Source organism: Stegostoma tigrinum, chromosome 15, assembly GCF_030684315.1.
Source record: "Stegostoma tigrinum isolate sSteTig4 chromosome 15, sSteTig4.hap1, whole genome shotgun sequence".
Taxonomy (NCBI): Eukaryota; Metazoa; Chordata; class Chondrichthyes; order Orectolobiformes; family Stegostomatidae; genus Stegostoma; species Stegostoma tigrinum.
The window spans coordinates 48,005,461-48,026,153 of NC_081368.1; the positions used below are offsets into that span (position 1 = coordinate 48,005,461).

The window sequence follows — 20,693 nt, forward strand, 5'->3', positions numbered from 1 at the left end:
GTAGTACGGTTAACGTAGAGAAAAAGCAAATACTGCGGATGCTGTAAATCTGGAATGGAAACAGTGCTGGACAGCACACGTCTGGAAACATCTGTGCGGGAGAGTGTAATACTGAACATGAACTTAAGGAAGCAATCGATGTCGATGTAACGGTGGGGGGAAATAAGGGGTGAGGGTGGGAGAGATTCAAAGACAAAGAAATCGTGAAACAAAAAGCAGATTGTGTATCGGGGCTGTTTCCTACTCTTCTATGGAACAGAAAAACTTAACTTATAGCATCCACCCATGTCTTAATATCAGTGATAATGCTATGGTCTGTCTCTGACATTTCTCTTGCTCGACTTCTCTCTCTCTCTCTCTCTCTCTGGATATTGACTGACTGTCTCCTAATATTCATTGTGACCCCACCGATACTCAGCTTACTTGACTGCACTTACTTATGCCTTGCCAGTTTTTTTTCTGTCACGTCTTGATGATGTAGGCTTCCACCAACAACATTTCTGATATAAGATAAACAAAGTGTGGAGCTGGATGAACACAGCAGGCCAAGCAGCATCTCAGGAGCACAAAAGCTGACGTTTCGGACCTAGACCCTTCATCAGAGAGGGGGGGTGGGGAGAGGGAACTGGAATAAATAGGGAGAGAGGGGGAGGCGGGATAGAGGAGAAGATGGGTGAGGAGGGAGGGAGGGGATAGGTCAGTAGGGAAGATGGACAGGTCAAGGAGGCGGGAGAGGTGGTAGGTAGGAAATGGAGGTGCGGCTTGAGCTAGGAGGAAGGGATGGGTGAGAGGAAGAACCGGTTAGGGAAGCAGAGACAGGCTGGGCTGGTTTTGGGATGAAGTGGGGGAAGGGGACATTTTGAAGCTTGTGAAGTCCACATTGATACCATTGGGCTACAGGGTTCCCAAGCCGAAAAGACCAGCCCAGTTTGTCCCCTCCCCCCGCTGCATCCCAAAACCAGCCCAGCCTGTCTCTGCTTCCCTAACCTGTTCTTCCTCTCACCCATCCCTTCCTCCCACCTCAAGCCGCACCTCCATTTCCTACCTACCACTTCATCCCGCCTCCTTGACCTGTCCATCTTCCCTGGACTGATCTATCCCCTCCCCACCTATACTCTCCTCTCTACCTATCTTCTTTACTCTCCATCTTCGGTCCGCCTCCCCCTCTCTCCCTATTTATTCCAGTTCCCTCTCCCCATCCCCCTCTCTGAAGAAGGGTCTAGGCCTGAAACGTGAGCTTTTGTGCTCCTGAGATGCTGCTTGGCCTGCTGTGTTCATCCAGCTCCACACTTTGTTATCTTGGATTCTCCAGCATCTGCAGTTGCCATTATCACTGATACAACATTTCTGGTACGTCTACCTTTACCTCGAGCAAGGCTTCTCCCCGTTAGCCAGCCAGCCAGCCACTGGTTTGTTGTGACCTCAGCCGTGTCTAACCTATTTCCTGCACTTCTACGGTCACCTCTTTCCCAGAGGACAATAGATACCTGTTGTCCTCTTTCCATGCACCAACTTTCATATTCAAAGGACTATGCTTTGCCACTTCTGCTGTCACCAAATACATCGTCCTGTCTACTGTCAGCATGCTGAAGGTTTTGTTCTCTCTACAGTGTCCACTCAATCGGTTCATCCACTTCTCACATGCAATTATAACAGTTTGTGACACCTGGCCTTGTACCAAGCCTACCCGTTCTGCCAAAGACCCCTCTCAATCCTAAGTGAATAAGCAATTTATTTATAGTTTGCAAATGCAAAACTTGAATATTGCTTGAAATAAGTGCCATTCGGATGAAATCCTTTGCATTTGTCCTAATGCATGGAAGACAACAGTACGAAATTTCAAACATAACAACAACTTGTATCAAAGGAAGAAAGAGTGCTGATTAGTTGGCAAGTCAAGAATTGTCATACAGAAAGCACCTAGTAACACTGTTCCCTAAATGCTTAGAAAATTTAAAAAATTGAGTGAGGCTTGAACATTTTTGTTGATTGTACAAAGATTTACAATGACAACCAAATTGTGATTGTCAGTCATACTTGCAGTGTACTGGAAGTTCCATATATTAATACGTGGGACCCTGTTCTTTACTGATGAAAGAATACTTTATGCTCAGTGCCATTTCAATTCAACAAAATAAGTAACAGCAAATAGCTGGTATATTTCTGGATGTAATGCCCTGACAATCAAAGTCAAGCTGCCTGGTTTAAAATTTGAACAATGCCGATAACTGTCATTAATGATTGCATTCTCCCATGGCAACACTTCTACCAATTAGAATCCACTTGCCAATCAATCAGTACTATGTAATGCAGTACAAATTTTGATTTTTCTCAATGAACTGGGAAATAATTTCTAATTCACTTGTTCAAAAATGTTAGTGTACACTGCTGCGTCCTGAATCCAGATTCCTGGCCCAGAAGTACTGTTATGCCATTCAAATCTTTTCCTTGAGCTTGCATTCTTGTCCTGATGCAGGTTAGACGGAAAGCTTTAACAAAATATGTTCGTTCCCTGTAATACTGGAGCAGGTTAATTAGGTACGGCTCGTGTTCTGTTGATTTTGAAGAGTTCAGAGAACATGTTTGCAACCAGTGAGTTGTGCTAGGACATAGAATCGATAAATAAATTAAATGAACTACTTCCAATTTTGTATACATCACTTGCTGATCAGACTGTAGTCACCTCTACCCTGCAGAGACCAAATGGATGCAGGGTGACTACTGTGCTGAACACTTCTGTTCATTCTGCAACCATGGGTCTGAGTTTCTGATTGTCATGTTAATTTGCCACCTAGCTCTCCTGGTCGTATATCTGTCTTCAACCTTTTGCAACTTTCCTTTGAAGCTTCTAACTAGTTTGAGGAAAGTATTTCCTCTTTCAGAATGATATCTTATAGCTCCATCTGGACTCCGTGTAGAGTTTACAATTTGAAATTGTTGAACTTGTCCCTGCTTTTTGATTCATGTTTGGTATGTGCTGGTTTGAATCTTGTTTTTCGTTTATTTACTTTCCTCATTCTTTTTTCTGGACAACTGCTTTCACATTTTACTAAATCATAGCCACTTCCTTTGCCTTTTTATTCCAAGACATCTTTGTCATTTTATCCTTCCTGCACTCTACTCTATCCAAATTTCGGACATCCAAAAGTCTTGAAGGAAGCTCTGCATATTAAAATATCTTCTCTTAGGTTGAGAATTATTCAATCTTTGTTTATCAGTCCCTTTGTAACAGCATAAACACATCATGATTTTTATTATCTCTTCGCTCGGAAGAAGCTAAAATCAACTCAAAGCATTAACTCCCTTTATGCTTTCATTGTTATTGTTTAAAGTTACTAGCTATTCTCAGACCAGGTAGGTACAAGTGGACATTGTTGTCATTTTTTAGTAGTCTTTTAGTACTTTGTCTTTTTAAAGTTGAAATGGAATCAAGTATAATCAGAAGAGCCATTAAATTTTCACCATTTTGGCATTCATGGCAGCTGGGACTAGTTTAATTTGGGATTATGTTTGGCATGGACTGGTTGGACCATGACCCGCTGACACTAAGTATTTGTGGTTACGGTCCTCTGCAGAATTATGTTGTCAAAAATTGATAATTATGCGAAGATAATTTAAGAATTATTATTAGTGCTTGCTCTCAACTAATTTTTTTTAGTCAATTTTGAAAATGTTTCCAATTTTAAATGTTGAAAAGTGCTTCAGAAGTTGAGACTGGGCAATAGCATGTTCAAAACATAATTGGATATAAAACCATGATTAGCCCTTTGTGTGCTATAAAAGGAATTCTTAAAAAGGACCTTCATTCTCCAGAAATAATGCAGAGCATCACTGGTACTTTCATAACAGCTTATAAGTGTGTTATTCAGATGTGGTGATATTCTGCATCAAAGCATTGTTTTTTGTTGCTAGTGGGTATTGAAGAAGAAACTGAGTTTGCCATGTGTGTGCAAATAGTTTTGCATTCTCATTTTTTAAAAATTTCATGCCTTGCATCAAACAGCAAAAAACCTGACACAGGGAGCTGGAGCCTGATCTTGGTCACTTCTGGAAAAAAAAAGAAAATTTGGTCTGTCTGTGGCCCCTTGTTTAGTTCTTATTCCTAGTTCATTTGCTGCAATGATATTTATGTACCTGTTCAGAAAGTTTGGGACATCTTGGCATCATCCCCACTTTTAATTTTTAAATGAGCCATAACCCCCGTTCAGTTTGTTTATATCATACTAAAAACATTGAAGTTTGTCATGGCAACTTGCTACATCATGGCATTTTTTTTGGAATGCCACCATCTGCTTACTAGTCAATTCTGCTGAGGTACAAAAGTTGTTTCTCAGTGTGAATGTTCATAGCACCACTATCTGTAGTCTGGATTGAGTGGCTAGATAAATTACAGTGATTGCTGTGAATTCGCTTCACTAATCTTTTCCATTTCACCCATTATTCTTGGTGAGTTTCATTAGTTAAGCATAAAATATATTGCTTCTTTATCAAAATTCACAAATTGACAAAAATGTTTCACTGCTTCTCAGTTTGACTAGTGTAAACTTGTTTGGTATTTGAAACAATGCCAAATTCTCATGGTAATTTGGCTGAACATTTGTTCTTTTTGTAGCACTGTGTTCATGGCAAAGCATGATTCCAAATTGGGCTGAACTGACTTAAAATATCCAGACAAGAGTTGGACCAGCTTAGAATTATTTTAATAAATAATTGGTGCCACCTCCAATTCTAATTTGACCGGTAAATAGTCTGCTTTAGCTAGCTAGAATAATGATGTAACACCCTTTTAACGGTGCTTCTCAAGTGCATATCAAAAAGAAACTTGTCCTAACTTGGATCACATGTTTGGGCAGATGGCCAAAAACTTGGTCAAAGAAAATAAATTTGAGCTGAATCTTTAAGGGAGGAAGGGATATAGGTACAGAGGGGTTTAAGGAGGGAATTCCAGAGCCTTGGGCTTTTACAGCATGATCACCAGTAGTGGCATTACTTAAAATTGGGGATCATCAAGAGTTCGGAGATGGCAGAATGCAGACCTCTAAGGGTTGTAAGGTTATAATAGATTATTAATAGATGCAGGGTTAAAGTCAGGGAAGGGATTTGGAAGCTCACATTGAAATAGGAGTTAATATGGTTCAGGGGTCTCAAGGTTGGGTAAATGGGATTATGGTTTTAATTGGTTCTATGAATTAGTAGTATGGGACTATTCACTGTCATTTTATGTTCCACTGCACATGGATACATGTATATGGTTCCTTTATGGAACACCTTATTAGCATTGTGACGTGATCTTTATAACAAAGGAAATGCAATACAAAGGTTTAAGAAGTCTTACTGCAACTGTTTAGGCCATTGCTGAGACTGGACCTGAAATATTGTGTACTATTTTGGTTTCCTTAAGAATATAATGGTATTTGAGGAATTCCACAGAAGGTTCACTAGGCTGACACTAGGAATGAAAGCCTTTTCTCAATTCCGTGATTGCTTTGAGGTTGCTTTCTGGGTGTATCTCCATGTTGCAATCTTTAGAGCACAAAATCACTGACAAATTCAGAATTTCTATGTTAGTGTGTGTGTGTGGTTTCCAGAGGAGTAATGATGGTGAATGCTGACAGTTTCATCGTTCCTATTGCCAAATTTGGGCTGCATACTCTGCAAAAATAGATGGCATTAATCATGAAAGGTTAGGGTAAAGTCAACTGGGGAAAAGCTGTTTATGACATTGAATTAACAATTAGTGGAAACTCTTTTATAGTCTTGTCTAAAACATGGGTATTGCAGTAAAAAAGAAACTTTTTTTTGGTCTTGAAATCATCAGTAGAAGTTTAGGGGGAAAAAAAAATACAGTATGAAAGAAGAATACTGATGAGCTGGCAAGCGGACCGTGGTACAGGCAGTACATGGAGATTGCAACAGGAAGTCACTGTTGACTAGTTCATTTGCCATAACAACACCTCAACCAATTATTTCTCTTAAGATGTAAAAGCAGAAATAGGCCATTCAGCCCATCAAGTCTGCTCTGCCATTCAATATGGCTATGACCGATCTGATAATCTTCAACTCTTACATTACTGCCATATCTCTATAACTGTTGATTCCCTTATTGATTAAAAATCTGTCTATCTGAGCCTTAAATATAGTTAACAACCCAGTCTCAATAACCCCCTGCAATAAAGAATTCCACAACTTCACTACTCTCAGAAGGAATTCTTCCACATCTCTGTCTTAAACGTGTGAACTTTTATTGTGAGATAATGCCGTGTGGTCCTAGACTTTCCCATATGGGGAAACAACCCCCGTCAAATCCCCTAAGAATCTTGTAGGTTTCAACAAGGTCTGCTCTTATTCTTTTGAATTTCAATGAGTATAGGCCCAACCAACCCTATTACTCAGAGTTCCTTCATACTGGCATCAGCCCAGTGAACTACTGCTGGACCGCTTTCAATGCCAGTGCATCTTTCTTTGGATAAGCACCTCAAAACTGTTCCAGTTGTCATCTGACTAGTGCCTTGTACAGTTTCAGTGAAACACCACTAATGTTATACTCCCTTCCCTTTGAAATAAAGGCCAATATTCTATTTGAATTTCCTATTACACACTAAACTTGTTGCTACCTTTTAGGACTCATGCATGTGGACTCCCAAATCCATGAATTCTGAAGTTTTCTGCAGTTTTTCTCCATTTAAATAATATTCAGCTCCTCTGTTTGCCCTGTCAAAGTGTATAGTCTCACATTTCTGCATATTATACTCCATCTGCCAAGTTTTTTTTAATTCAGATGTAGGACATGGACATTGCTGGCTGGCCATCATTTATTCCCTGTCCCTCACTGCTTTTGGGAACATGGTGGTGAGATGTGTTCTTGAGCTGCTGCTGTTCTTTTGCTGTAGCTTGACACGCAATGCCCTTGGGGAGGAGTTCCAGAATATCAACCCAGTGACAGTGAAGGAACAATGACATATTTTCGAGTCAGGCTGTTGAGTGGCTTAGAGGGGAGGATGCAGATGGTGATGTTCCTGTGTATCTGCTGCCTTTATCCTTCCAGATTGAAGTGGTCATGGGTTTGGAAGGTGCTGTATGCGGATCTTTGCATTTCTACAGTACATCTTGTACACAATGCTGCTTCTGAGCATCGGTGGTGGAGGGAGTGAATGCTTCTGGATGCAGTGTCAGTCAAACAGGATGATTTGTTTTGGATAGTGTCAAGCTTCATGAATGTTTTTGGAACTGCATCCTCCAGGTGAGTGGGGAATATTTCAACATACTCCTGACTTGTGCTTTGTAGGTGGTGGACATGTTTTGAGATGTCAGGAGTTAAGCTACTTGCCACACTATTCCTAGTCTCTGTCCTGATCTTGTAGCCACTGTATTTTTGGTGAATCCAATTTGGCAACTCTTAGTATGTTGATAGGGGGATTCAGTGATGGTACCAATATTGAATGTCAAGGGGCAGTGGTTGGATGATCTCTTATTAGAGATGGCCATTGCCAGGCATTTGTTGTGAGAACGTTACTTGCTATTTGTCCACATTCTCTGAAAAGATGGTATGTATCTAGGGAATTGTTGGAAGCATCGTGGGTGGTGTCAAATTTTGTTTCAATTGAAAGTTTTAAAATAAAAAAGTATATGTAAGGTTTAGGAAGTCATAATTGGATAGGCCTGTGAGGAATATAAAGAAATCAGGCACGAAATCAAGCTGGCAATTAGGAGAGCAAGGAGAGGCCATGAAATGACCTTGGCAAATAGGGTTAAAGAGAATTTCAAGGCATTCTTTACACACATTTAAAAACAGGAGGGTGGCTAGGGAATCAGTAGGACCACTCGAGGATGAAGGAAGGAGCTTGTGCTTGGAGGCACAGGATGTGGGCGAGATTGGGGCGGCATGGTGGCTCAGTGGTTAGCGCTGAAGCCTCATAGCACGAGGTACCCAGTTTCGATTCCACCCTTGGCTGACTGTTGGTGTGGAGTTTGCACGTTCTCTCCATGTCCGCATGAGTTTCCTCTGGGTGCTCTGGTTTCCTCCCATAATCCAAAGATGTGCAGGTTACATGGATTGGCCATGTTAAATTGCCCGTAGTGTCTCGGGGTGTGTAGGTTAGGTGGATTAGACGTGGGAAATGCTGGATTATAGGGAAAGGGTAAGAGAATGGGTCTTTGGAGGGGTGGTGTGGACTTGTTGGGCCGAATGGCCTGTTTCCACACTGTAGGGATTCTATGATCACAAATGAGTGCTTTGTGCAGGTATTCACCCAGGAGAAAGACATGGAGGATAGTGAGATTAGTATGAAGCATGCTAACATGCTTGAGCATTTTGAAGTCAAGAAAGATGTGGTATTAAGACCATCAAAGAACATTAAGGTGGTGAGTACCCAAGGCCCAATGGTATTTACCCCAGTTTATTGAGAGAGGTAAGAAACGAGATTGCTGGGGCTGTGACCAAGAACTTTGTATCCTCACGAGCCACTGGCGAGGCCCTGGAGGACTGGCAAGTAGCTAATATTGTTTCTCTGTTCAACAGGGAACTGAAGATAATCCAAGAAACTGTAGACCAGTAAGTCTCACATCAGTGGTTGGGAAGCTACTGGAGAAACTTCTAATGGATAGGATTTAAGGACATTGGGAAAAGCATGCATGGGATTCATGGTAACTTAGCTGGGGGCAGGTGGGAAACAGGAAGTTGGTAGTTGAAGATGCTCGTTTGAAGGGTCAACACAGGCACGATAGGCTGAATGTTCTCTTGGTCAGTAACAATTCTAAGATTCTGTGCTGTTGGCATGCCCCCATCACTCCTCTTTGATTCATGGCTGGTCACCTGGCTTGATGGTAACGTTAGAGTGGACGATATATCAAGCCATAACAGTTTATGGCTGAGTACATTTCTGCTGCTGATGGCCGATAACACTCATGGATGCCCAGTCTTCTGTTGCTTGATCTGTTCAAAATCTATCCCATTCGACATGGTGATAATGTCACAGCACCTGTTGGAATGTATCCTCATTGCTAAGGTGGGACTTCATTTCCACAAGGTCTACAGTGGTCACTTCTACTGACGCTGTCTGAACAGATGCAGCTGCTGCAAGTAGATTGGTGAGTGCAAGGTCAAGTTTGTTTTTCTGTTTCATTGTTTCTCTCTCAGTCTAGTGTAGGTGCTATATCCTTTAGATCTCATCTGCATGATCAGTTGCGGTGCTTATGAGCCAACTCTCAGTGAAAGATATTAAAGTCCCCCACCTAGAGTATTTAGGGGCTACCTTGCTAGAGGCAGCATGGTGGGCCCAATGGTTAGCACTGCTGCCTCACAGTGCTCGGTACTCAGATTCAATTGCACCCTCGAATGAAACTGTGTGGAGTGTGCACGTTCTCCCCGTGTCTGCTTGGGTTTCCTCTCAGTGTTCCAGTTTCCTCCCACGGTCCACAAAGATGTGCAGTTTGGATGGTTTGGCCATGCTGAATTGTCCATCGTGCCTATGGATGTGCAGGCTAGGTAGATTAGCCATGGAGAATGCATGGTTATTGGAATGGAGTGGGTCTGAATGGAACGCTCTTCAGAGGGTTGGTGTGGACTTGATGTGGGTCAAATCACCCCCTTCCTTAGAGTCAGGATTCAGGCTAGGTGGCTCCTGCGAAAAGTTTGTAACTGGGTAGGCTCGAATAATGAGATAAAGTGACAGCAATTGCCGCCGCAGTTCCTTCGGTTATGTCTGAAAGGTATAATGGATGTGCGCAAAAGCTCATCTCTCTCAGTACTCTTCCTATACAGGTCCCTTGTTCAGGCCAGTTTTCCAAGACCCAATGTAGGCAGCATTTTCACATGGTCTTATTTGTTATAATTCTGCATATACCTACTCCAGGATTAGCTTCCCCAAAGAAAGGCTTTCTGAATTGCCCTACTATGTCTCTTAGAACCAAGTTACTCAGCAATGTAGGGATTTGAGCTTTTAATCAGCCCCATCAGCAGTTCAGAGGGAGACAGCCCTGGGGAGAGCAAGGTTGAGCGGTAAATGATCAGATCAATAAGAAAATCTCTCTTCACTGTCTGAATTGCTCATTTTGCCTTGCCATCAAACTGAGGCTATCCAGGTTAACTTGTAACATGCTGAAAGCCGAGTGTTGTTTTAAATGCTTTGAAAATCTCAAAAGCAAACCATGGGCTGTTGTTGCAATAGCAACATCCAGAATACTGCAAGTGGCAAACATTTCCCGTAGGACCATCACAACCATTCTAGCAGTATCAGCAGTGCTATCAAGCAGCAATTTCTTTACGATAACCTGCTCACGACACTTGTTTTGGTTTTTACCAGGATTGCTCAGCACATGACCTCACTGCAGCTTTGGTTCAGCGGAGACAAAAGAATTGAACACCAGAGGTGAGGTGACAGTGACTGTCCTTGACATCAAGGCCATATTTGGTCATGTTTAGCATCAAAGAAAACTGAAGACACTGAAAATAGGATAGGGAGGGGAACTCTGTGCTAATTAAAGTCACATCTGGCATACCTGAAGATGGTTGTGGGTCAGCCATCTCTGTTCCAGGGCATCCCAGCAGGAATTCCTCAGGGCAGCATCCTAGGCGTAGCTTCCTGAATGATTCTCCACCCCTCCTCCACCAAGATCATTCCCACCCCACCCTTCATCTTAAGGTCATAAATAGAATGCTAGTTGATGGCTGCACAGCGTTCAACACCATTCACAGTCCTGAAACAGGCCATGTCCAAGTACAAGTAGTTCTTCTATAATGTGATAGTTGCATTATTTTGTGACCTCGCACTACAGAAAACTGGAATAGACAATTGCGTTGTAGGGAAATAGCTATGGGAAATCGCTGTACCTGTACAGCAGAAAGTTCATGTTATCCAAACAGCGTCACTATTCATTAATCATGTTACAGCCAAATTCACATTAATGAAACATGGGTTATAGTGTGAACAACCTGTACTGAAAACAAAAAATGCTGGGGATCACAGTGGGTCAGGTAGCATCCATGGAGAGAAAGCAAGCTAATATTTCAAGCCTGGATGACTCTCCATCAGTACAGATTCTAGCCTCTGTAGTAATTTGCTCCCACATGACCAAATACTGTAAGACTTGGACAATATCAAGTTTTGGGTTGAAGTGGCAAATGATCATCCCCAACAAGGGGATATCTACTCAATTGTTCATTGACATTCAATTATCATTGCTGAATGACCCACTTCCAACATCCTGTGGGTCAGCGTTAACTAGAAACTCAACCGCACTGGTCATATAAACACAATGTCTACAAGGGCAAGACAGGCTAGGAATGCTGCAGTGAGTAACTTGTCTCCTGACTCCCTAAAGACTGACCACTACCTGAGACACCAGGCAGGGCTGTGCTGAAATGCTCCCCACTTCCCTGAATGACTGCAACTCTAATCACACTCAAACCTGACACCATCCAGAACATGGCAGCTCACGTTACTGAAACTGCATCAATATTGCCTTCAACAGCATTCAGTAGCTGTGGTGTGCACCATTCACGAGCACTGCAGAAATTCACCAAGGCTCCTTAGATAACTTCTTCCAAGCCCATGGTCACTGTAATCTAGAGTTGTTTTCTACCAGTTTGTCATGACAAAGGGAGAAGTGTGCTGGGAAATCTTCACATCTGTGCATCAGTCTTTGCCAGTGCCTTGGTGTTTACATTTGTCACCATGAATGTGCAGGAGAAGGAAAATCTGCTTGATACTGAAAAGGTTGAAATCTGGTCCAAAAGTTCAAGGGCAGCAGATACGTTGGGTACACCTCAAGACCCCACCAAAACACTCACCAGCCTGACTTATTATATATTGCCATTCTGTTGGTGTCACTGGGTCAAAATCTGGAACTATCCTTAATGTCGGTGTATCGACACCAAATGGACAGCAGCGTTTCTTGAAGGCAGCTTCTTGTGGATAATTAGGATAGGCAATAAATGCTGGCCCAGCCAAAAGAGGATCTTTTGTTATACATTGCTTCTTGAACAGTTTATTATACAATTTTTCACTGCTATATCAATGCTTGTTCTCGAGTTAGATCCTCTTGTGATCGAAGAAGTTAAAGTGACTGATTTATTTGAAAGACCAAAGACAATTATATGAAATGATCTCGGGTTCCAAAGCTGAGCCAGTAGGAACTGCTGATGCTAGAGAATCTGAGATAACACGGTGTAGAGCTGGATGAACACAGGGTGTTTGGAAGGTGCTGTGTAAGGATCTTTGAATTTCTGCAGTGTTTCTTGAAGATGGTACACGTTACTGCTACTCTGGTAGATAGAGTGGATTTTTGTTTTGAGAATGTCATGCCAGTTGGGTGGACTGCTTTGTCCTGCAGTGTCTGTTGTGATTGTAACAAGGTCAGCCAGGTGGACCTCATAGAATATGAATTCCCTGGTTGGGGCTGTTAATCTGGTCCAGTCGGGGAGCCCTAGCACTGCTGCCTCAACACCATGGACCTGGGCTCGATTCCACCCTCAGGCAACTGTCTGTGTGGAGTTTGCACATGCTTCCCATGTCTGCGTGGGTTCCCTCCGGGTACTCTGGTTTGCTCCCACGGTCCAAAGATGTGCAGTTTAGGTGGATTGGCCATGCTAAATTGACTGTAGTATTCAGGGATGTCTAGCTTAGGTGGGTTATACGGGGATGGGTCTGGGTTGGATGTTCGAAGGGTTGGTGTGGGCTTGCTGGGTTGAAGGGTCTGTTTCCACACTGTAGGGATTCTATGAAATTCTATAAGAATAGGAGCATCAGATATCCTGTTCACTCTGAGAGCTGGCTCTTGAGGAACTGGACTAGTGTCAAGTGCTATGCATGTGTAAATAAAGGGTGATTTGATGGATACTGGCCTCTGTGAAATTATTTGAAGTGATGATGAGGAAAAAGAATGCTCCTAAAGAAATTTGCTTGCAACAGTTGTCTATGAGTTGGGACATGCATTTCCAGCATCAAGCCATTATTTAGGAAGCTTGACTCATATGATCTTGCTGTCAAAGACTGACCCCAGGATGTGGAAAGAATGTTTTATTTCTTTCCAGGCAAATGATACTGGGGTAGATGAAAAGCAATGAGTAATTCTCCTGATAGCTTCTGGACTTGCAGCCTTTCAGCCTATTATGAGATGTGGAAATTAAACTAAGCTTTGAAGAGCTTTGACCTTTTCTCGTAGTGTTCAAACTTCATTTTGTTTCTTTTGTTTTCTTTGTCTACTGTGCAATTTGAGAAATGTAGCAGATATTCTATAATACTAACACAATACACAATCCTTTTTCTCAAAAACAATGTATAAATTTGATATTACCTAGATTACATTTGTACACAAATTACCTAACTTCCAGAATCATCGAAACAGGTCATTTCAGCTTATTGAAGCAACTTTCTAATCGGCCACACCGCCACTACAGGTTTCTTGGTCGTATCAACTCAAATTGGAAAATGCCAAAAGCACAGAAGGAATTCAAAAAGAATTCAAACACACAAGTAAAACATAACATAAAAGATATTTTAAGCAGCATGTAATTTACACCAACAAAATGGTGGAATAATTAGTGGGCAAAAATTGCAATATTGTTTTATGGAATAAGAGTGTCAAAATACTTGTATATTTAGAGAAAACTGAAGGAAAGATGTTTATTAAGTGTGGAAAATGCTTGAAAAATGTCAGCCTACCTCAGTATTCTGGGAAGGCAGTAATACAGTTTTTCTTCAAACAAATATTAACAAAACAAAATTGTTATTAACTTGTGGGATGTGGGTGCTGACTGGGCCAATGCTTATTCCTCGTCCATAATTGTCTGAGAGAAGATGGTAGTGAGCTGCAGCCTTGAACTTCGACAGTCCATTTGGTGTAAGTACACCGACAGTGCTGTTAGGGAGTGAGCTCTGGGATATTGTTCTATGGTAATAGTGTTAATTCTGAAATTTTCAACTCATGTTCAATCCAGCAACAATAAAGGAACAAAAATACATGTTTAAAGTAGAATGATGTATGATTTGGCAGGAATTTGTATCTTCTAAGTTTTAATAATGCTGCTTTTTTTTTCCTTCTTTTGCTGAAAATTTGTAGGGCTTCAAAGTGGTGTTGAAATAAATGTGAATTTATACAGTATATCCTGTAGATGGTATACTACACAGACCAATGATAAAGGAAGTGAATATTTGACTTCAAGGACATAAACATAAGTCTGTTTGGCAGGTCTGTCTTGTATGGAGCTACGTTTCTTCAATGGGTGTGCACTGACTCTATCCCACTCCATTGTCAATGTCTGAGGCTAAAGCAGACCATTTACAAGGCTTGTATTGTATTTTTCCTTGATTTGAGCTTCTGACAACGTTTTTTGCCAACACCAAGATCACGTACTTCAAATTTTTATCACCTGTCTTCATCCCTGCTGCAAAAACCTTCATTCATACCTTTTTTAAACCTTCTAGAGTTGATTGTTCCAGTGCTGTCCTGGTTGGTTTCTCAGTTTGCACCTTACGTAATCTTGAGCACAACCAGATCTCTACTCCGCATAACCTATGTCTTGACTTAGTCACTTATTAAATTATACTTATTGACTTGCATTGGGTTTGGCCCCGCAACATCTCCCGTTTCATTCTTCTTTCTCAAGTCAGTCTCCTCCTCCACCTTCCAAATTTGCTGATATATGTCCAAGCTAATTCCAGACATTACAAGATAGCTAATCAAATGAGTTCTTTGAACAAATGATTATATTTGAAATGAACAGATTTGGTCCAAATTAACCTGTTTTGAATATTTTGGGTGAACTGTGTGAGACACAAACTCATCTGTGTATACTGGCCACAATTATATGTAGAGGACTTTAGGAGGCTTATCACTGAGAAATTTTCTGAAACAAACATGACATATGTCAACCAAATTGTGTCATATCTTTGCTTTTGTCCAATTTTTTTTTCCTGGTGATACTATCATAAACATATAACAAACTAGAAAAATCACTGCTAAACTCCTGCAATTAATTTTTTAAAAAATTGTCGACAAAACAATGGTATAACTAATTTTCTAAATGTAGGACTGCATGGTTGTAGCATGCATTATTTTACATGATCAGCGGACTGCAGACCACAGTCTCATTGTTTGGTAGTTTTAAAGTTCTCTTCCCTCACCACAGAATTGAAATTGTTCTATAAATAGCATCAGTGTGTACAAGGGAAATTTAAGTAATGATAACATGGCAATTGTTTGGAAGACAATTTGTCAATACTTTCCAGATACGGAAACACTTACCATAAAGCAAATCAACTGTGAAGTCTCAACCATAAGTATTTGGCAAACACGTTAAATCTTTCAAGTTATCTTACATACAGTTGTATGATTTCACAACAGGTCAAAAGCTGAAAACTGATTTCCCAGGTTGTGTGCAGTACAATTCCATTGGCTCTTTTATTGGGAATTCGAATATATCATTTATGCAAGCACATGTCAACTGACTCAGTTTCACAACATATTGTATAAAACCTCTCAAATTGCTGGAGAAATTCATCACGTCTTGCAGCATCTGTGCAGATATGGCAAAGTCAATGCCTCGGGTCCAGCAAATGCAGATTTTTAAGAAAATGTATAAGGCCTTTTCTGGTTGTGCAATATTGTTTTCTGCTTTGTTACACAACTAAATTATTCCAGTTGAACAGGCACATTCGATAAAAGTGTGAAGTGCGTTCATGACAATGGAGATACTTGCTTGGAAAAGACTCTGATGACTTTAAGGAAGATATAATCATTGTGTGGAAGAAGACTTTGGACTTTAGCTCCAAATACTGCATTAAAATGAAGTTTGAATTACCAAAGGAGTGCTAACATATGAAGAAAATAGATGTTAATTTGCCTGTTCCTTGGATAGATGAATCCCAGAACATCATAAACCTTTGCCTTTTTGTCATCGATGTCTCATCCGTTTTAGCAAAACAGCATAACTCTGTTGCACTAAGTCACTCACTCCCACTTTTCAAAGTCCTTGCTGTTAGAAAAATATCATAAATCTGTACATCATAATTGTTCGTATAAGATCAAACAATAACTTAGGGAATAAGGGAGTACAAAATGTTTGAAGTTTATGATTCACAAATTTTAAAAAGGCAATTACTGTAAAATTGAAACAAAATTTTAATGTCTTGCATTAGTTAGCTTATCATGTTCTCAGGCTATCGTATAATATTTTACAGCCAATTAAAATCTGGCATACAAAATTTTTTTCAAAAATGAACAAGTAATCTGGCTTTTGATGCTGCTTGAACTCATGTCTAGGATACCATTGACAAATCACCTATTCCGATAGCACGGGATAGCTTACATAAACTTGAGTGTTGTCAGCAGAAATGAGTAGAAATAAATTTACATAGCTAGTATTGCAACTGTGTAAATTTACTTTGTATTCAGTATACGTGCACCTTTTTTCCTCTGCAGTGGAAAGTATATGCATAGTAATATGACCTGGTTCTGATTGAAAATGTTTAATGTAACCACAGTCACTATTTTCAAAACAATTATAATTTGAAAATGGTATTGCATTCAGTGAGCATGTTTTAAGACTAACTGTCAATGTGGTACATAGCTGTTCCTTGGATACATGAATCCTGGTACGTAATGAACCTTTGCCTTTTTGCCTTGTGCCATCTGTTTTGCAAAAAAAGTCGTAACTGGTGGATTCAAATCTCTGTCTCTCTCACGATATCATAATGTTTGAAGGGGCTAATGATTCAGTGATAAATTTTTTTTTCAAGTATTGCTGCTAGTTAAGAGCCACACAATTCAATACCAGGCTGATGGGTTCTCTAGGAATTATTTTTGGGAGGCAGTCAGTACTGTAAGGCATACATACTGCTGGCATATGCACATAGGTAATGTAAGTGAAGAAAACAAGGCCAGCACAACTGTTTGAAGCTGAAAACCCTTGGCTCATTCCGAAAGGCTTGTTTGCATTTTATGAAAAGAATTTGCAAATGTTTTTCATTCTTTCCTGGAATGAGCGAGTTACTATCAATGTCAGTTCTTGCTAATCCCTAATTTTCCCTGAACTGCTGCAGTTTATCTCTGGAGGTACACCTGCAGCATTGTCACTGATTTCCAGAATGTTGACAGTGACAATGAAGCAATGGTTATATAGTTTCAAGTCGGTAGTATTTGGCTTGGAGAGGAATTTGCAGGTGGTGGTGATGTTATGCCTGTCTTGTTTTTCAAGGAGGTAGAGACTGTAGAATTGAAATGTACTTTTGAAGCAGCCATTTTGAATTGTTGCATTGCATCTTGCTTATGGTGAAAATGCTTATTGTTGTGGATGCAGTACTGATCAAGCCAGCTGCTTGCTCTTGGATGGTGTTTTTTTTGTTTTTGTAGTCGTACTCCAGCCAGGCAAGTTGAGAGTTTCTTATTGTTCCTCTGAATAACACTGATCACCACACTGACTGACTTTTAAATGTGACAGAATCTGAGAAATCAGGAAATGAATTACTCCCCACAGAATTCCTAATTTCTGTGCTCTTCAAGCCACTGTAGATACATGGTCATTGGTTTGGCTGCATTGAATTTTGACAAGCTCTTTCTGTAAGATCCACTTGAGTGCCTGTTGTTTGTGGGCTTTTGAAGATTTGAACAAAGATAGCATAGAATTGTCACACTTTCACAGGCACAGATGACCAAATTTCCTACCTTTATACTTTATCAAATGCACAATCAGAAAGACATTGCTTCTAGAAATGTGTAACCAAGGGCCAAGATTTTCTAAAGTATTTACACCATTTAAACACAGTCCTTCCTTAAAAGTGATGAACTTACACAGACCATCTGCACTCTAATAATTGTCTTACTAGGTAATAAACAGATCTTTAGGCACTTGAACGTAATTACTATACTGTAGACAATGGGTTCCTCTTCCATTTCAGACCTTAATGATGTTTACTGGGGGTTGAACTGTTTGCCACATGCCACAAAATAAGTGCAATGATACCTTTTTCCTTTTGGATATTGAACTATTTGATGGGGTTAATTACTTGTTGCAAAGTGCCATCCAACATCAAATACTTAACTTTCCCGGACAGTTCCCCAGATGTTTCTTCTCACTGGTAGTTCACTTTTAGTCAAAAGCATGTTTTAAGTGCATATGAATGACTTTTCAGCTGGTACGGTTTGTCTAATGGTCGACAATTGTTCGACTTGCTGCACATTTGAATTCAAGTCTGAAGTGAAGTACCTGTGTGGAGAGTGCTCATGTACACCTGCTAAGTCTGGAAAATCGGTTGCGATGTAACTAGCTGGAAATCATTCATTATTGGACAGAAACGAAGCACCTGAATCAGTGACTACAGCTTGCATTTATGTTGACAGGAGACTTTGACAGAGATATTAGGCAGATGATCAAAAGCTTTGTTCAGATTGATAGGTATTAGTGAATGACTTGAAGTAATAGAGGTTTAGGAACTCAATTGTGAAGACTCATGCCCACAGACTTTGAAAGAAATCATAAAATTGTCTCAGCAGTCCACTGAATAGAAACTGGCTGAAATCAACTGAGCAGAAACGTAGGGTCAAGAGGGAGTATAATATATCTTGGACTTGAATTCTGGAACAGATAGTGTTGGGAAACAGATTGAATCTTCAGTGTTTGTGTTAAGATCGCTAACTACCTTAGTGTATAGTTTAGTTGTTCTCTTTTGTCCAATGAACTTATTTTCTATCATTAAAGAATGAGTGAAACCATGTGTAAAAAATGTTTCCGTGCCCGTCCACCACATTAACCAAAATTAAAATAAAACATGTGCTCCAACAAGCCAGGTTTCGATTTGGGACATGTCCAGTAGTACCATTAACTGGAATTATAACTGCAGTTGTTTGTATTGTATTATATTAGTTTTGCCATGGCTAAAATTTTATGTAAAACTCCACCTTTGCATTCATGTAAATGACATCTGAAAGGAAACTTGAATACATAGCTGAAAGATTGTAGTTTTAGAGTTAAACAGCATAGAAAAGAACCCTTTGTCCATCTTGTCTGCATCAGCCAGGTATCCTAAACTGATCTAGTCTCATTTCTTTGAACTCTGTAACCTGTACCCACAGTGGACCTGACATTCTGATGTAGGCGTGAAACAAGGAAATGGCATAGCCATATAGCATAGCCATTCCTTACAGGAAGGGGGAGGCTATGGCTTGTGGTATTTTCACTGGACTGTTAATCCAGAGACCCAGATAATGTTCTAAGGACACAAGTTCGAATCCTGCCTTGGCAGATGGTGGAATTTGAATTCAATAAAAAAATCTGGAATTAAGAATCTAATGATAACCATGAATCCATTGTTGATTTGAGATAAACCTATCTGGTTCACTAATGGCCGTTAGGGAAGGAAACTGCCATCCTTATCTGGTCTGGCCAAATGTGACTCCAGACCCACAGCAATGTGGTTGACTCTTAACTGCCCTCTGGGCGATTAGGGATGGGCAAGAAATGCTGGCCTAGCCAACAACGCCATCATCCATTCAATGAATTTTAAAAAAAAGACAGGGAGATGGACTGAGGGGGCAAAGTTTCCTTGTTAGTAAGAAATGATATTAAATAGATATCAAGAAGTGATATGGAGTCATCAGGCGTAGAATCTGTATAGGTAGATTTGAGGAAACACAAAAGAAAAAGAAATACCTTGTTGTGAGTTGTGAAGAGGCCTGTTAGCAATCGTCAGGTGGGACAGAAAATAAATCAAGAGATAGAATAGGTATGTAAAAAGGCACAGTTGGAATAATTATGCGAGACTTCAGTTTGCAAGTGGACTGGGAAAATTCAGTTGTTAGTAGATCTCAGAAAAAGGAATTTGTGGAATGTTTACAAGATGTTTTTCTGAAGCAGCTTGCGGTAGAGCCCACTAGGGAACAAGCAATTCTGGGTTTGGTGATGTGTAATGAGGCAGATCTTATTAGGGAGCTTAAGGTGATGGAACCCTTACGGACAATGACTATAATTATTATGATATAATTCATCCTGCAATTTGAGAGAGATATGCAGGAGTCAGCTGTGGTGGTATTACAATTGAGCAAAGGTAACTACAAAGACATGTGGGAAGAATTGGCTGGAAGGGAAGCCGAGCAGGGGCAAAAAGTGGAGCAGCAATGGTAGGAGTTTTTAATTCAAGAAGCACAGCAGAAGTTTATCCCAAGGAACAAGAAACATGCTAAGGGGAACTTGAGGCAACCATTGCTGACCAGAAAAGTCATGGACAGTGTAAAAGCAGAAGGGGAAAGCTATACAATGTGGTGGGATTACTGAGAAGCCTTTAAAAACCAGCAGAGGATAACTTTTTTTAAAAAAAGCAACGAAGGAAGAAGATGAAAAATAGTCAGCTAGGTCGTAATATAAAGGAATTTTGCAAGTTTTGTTTTAGTTATCCAAAAAGTGAGAGAGAGAGAGAGAGAGAGAGAGAGAGAGAGAGAGGCAAAAGTGGACTTTGGATCACTGAAGGTGAGGCTGGACACGTAGTAATGATGAACAAAGAAATGACAGAGGAACTGAATAGGTACTTTGCATCAATCTTCACAGTGGAAGACACCACCAGCATACCAGAATTTCAAGAGAATCAGGGGCGCCGTCTGAGTGAGAGGACCTCCCTTTTAGAACTGAGATGAGGAGGAATTTCTTCAGCAACAGCGTGGTAACATTCATTACTGAAGAGGGTTATGAAGGCCAAGTCATTTTT

At 40.4% G+C, this 20,693-nt stretch overlaps 1 protein-coding gene across 1 annotated transcript in view; it reads left to right on the plus strand.

Annotated features, from left to right (window-relative positions):
• The window catches only part of LOC125458669 (ecto-NOX disulfide-thiol exchanger 2-like), a 173,736-nt gene that overhangs the window by 548 nt on the left and 152,495 nt on the right, over nt 1-20,693 (plus strand). The window lies entirely within an intron of this gene.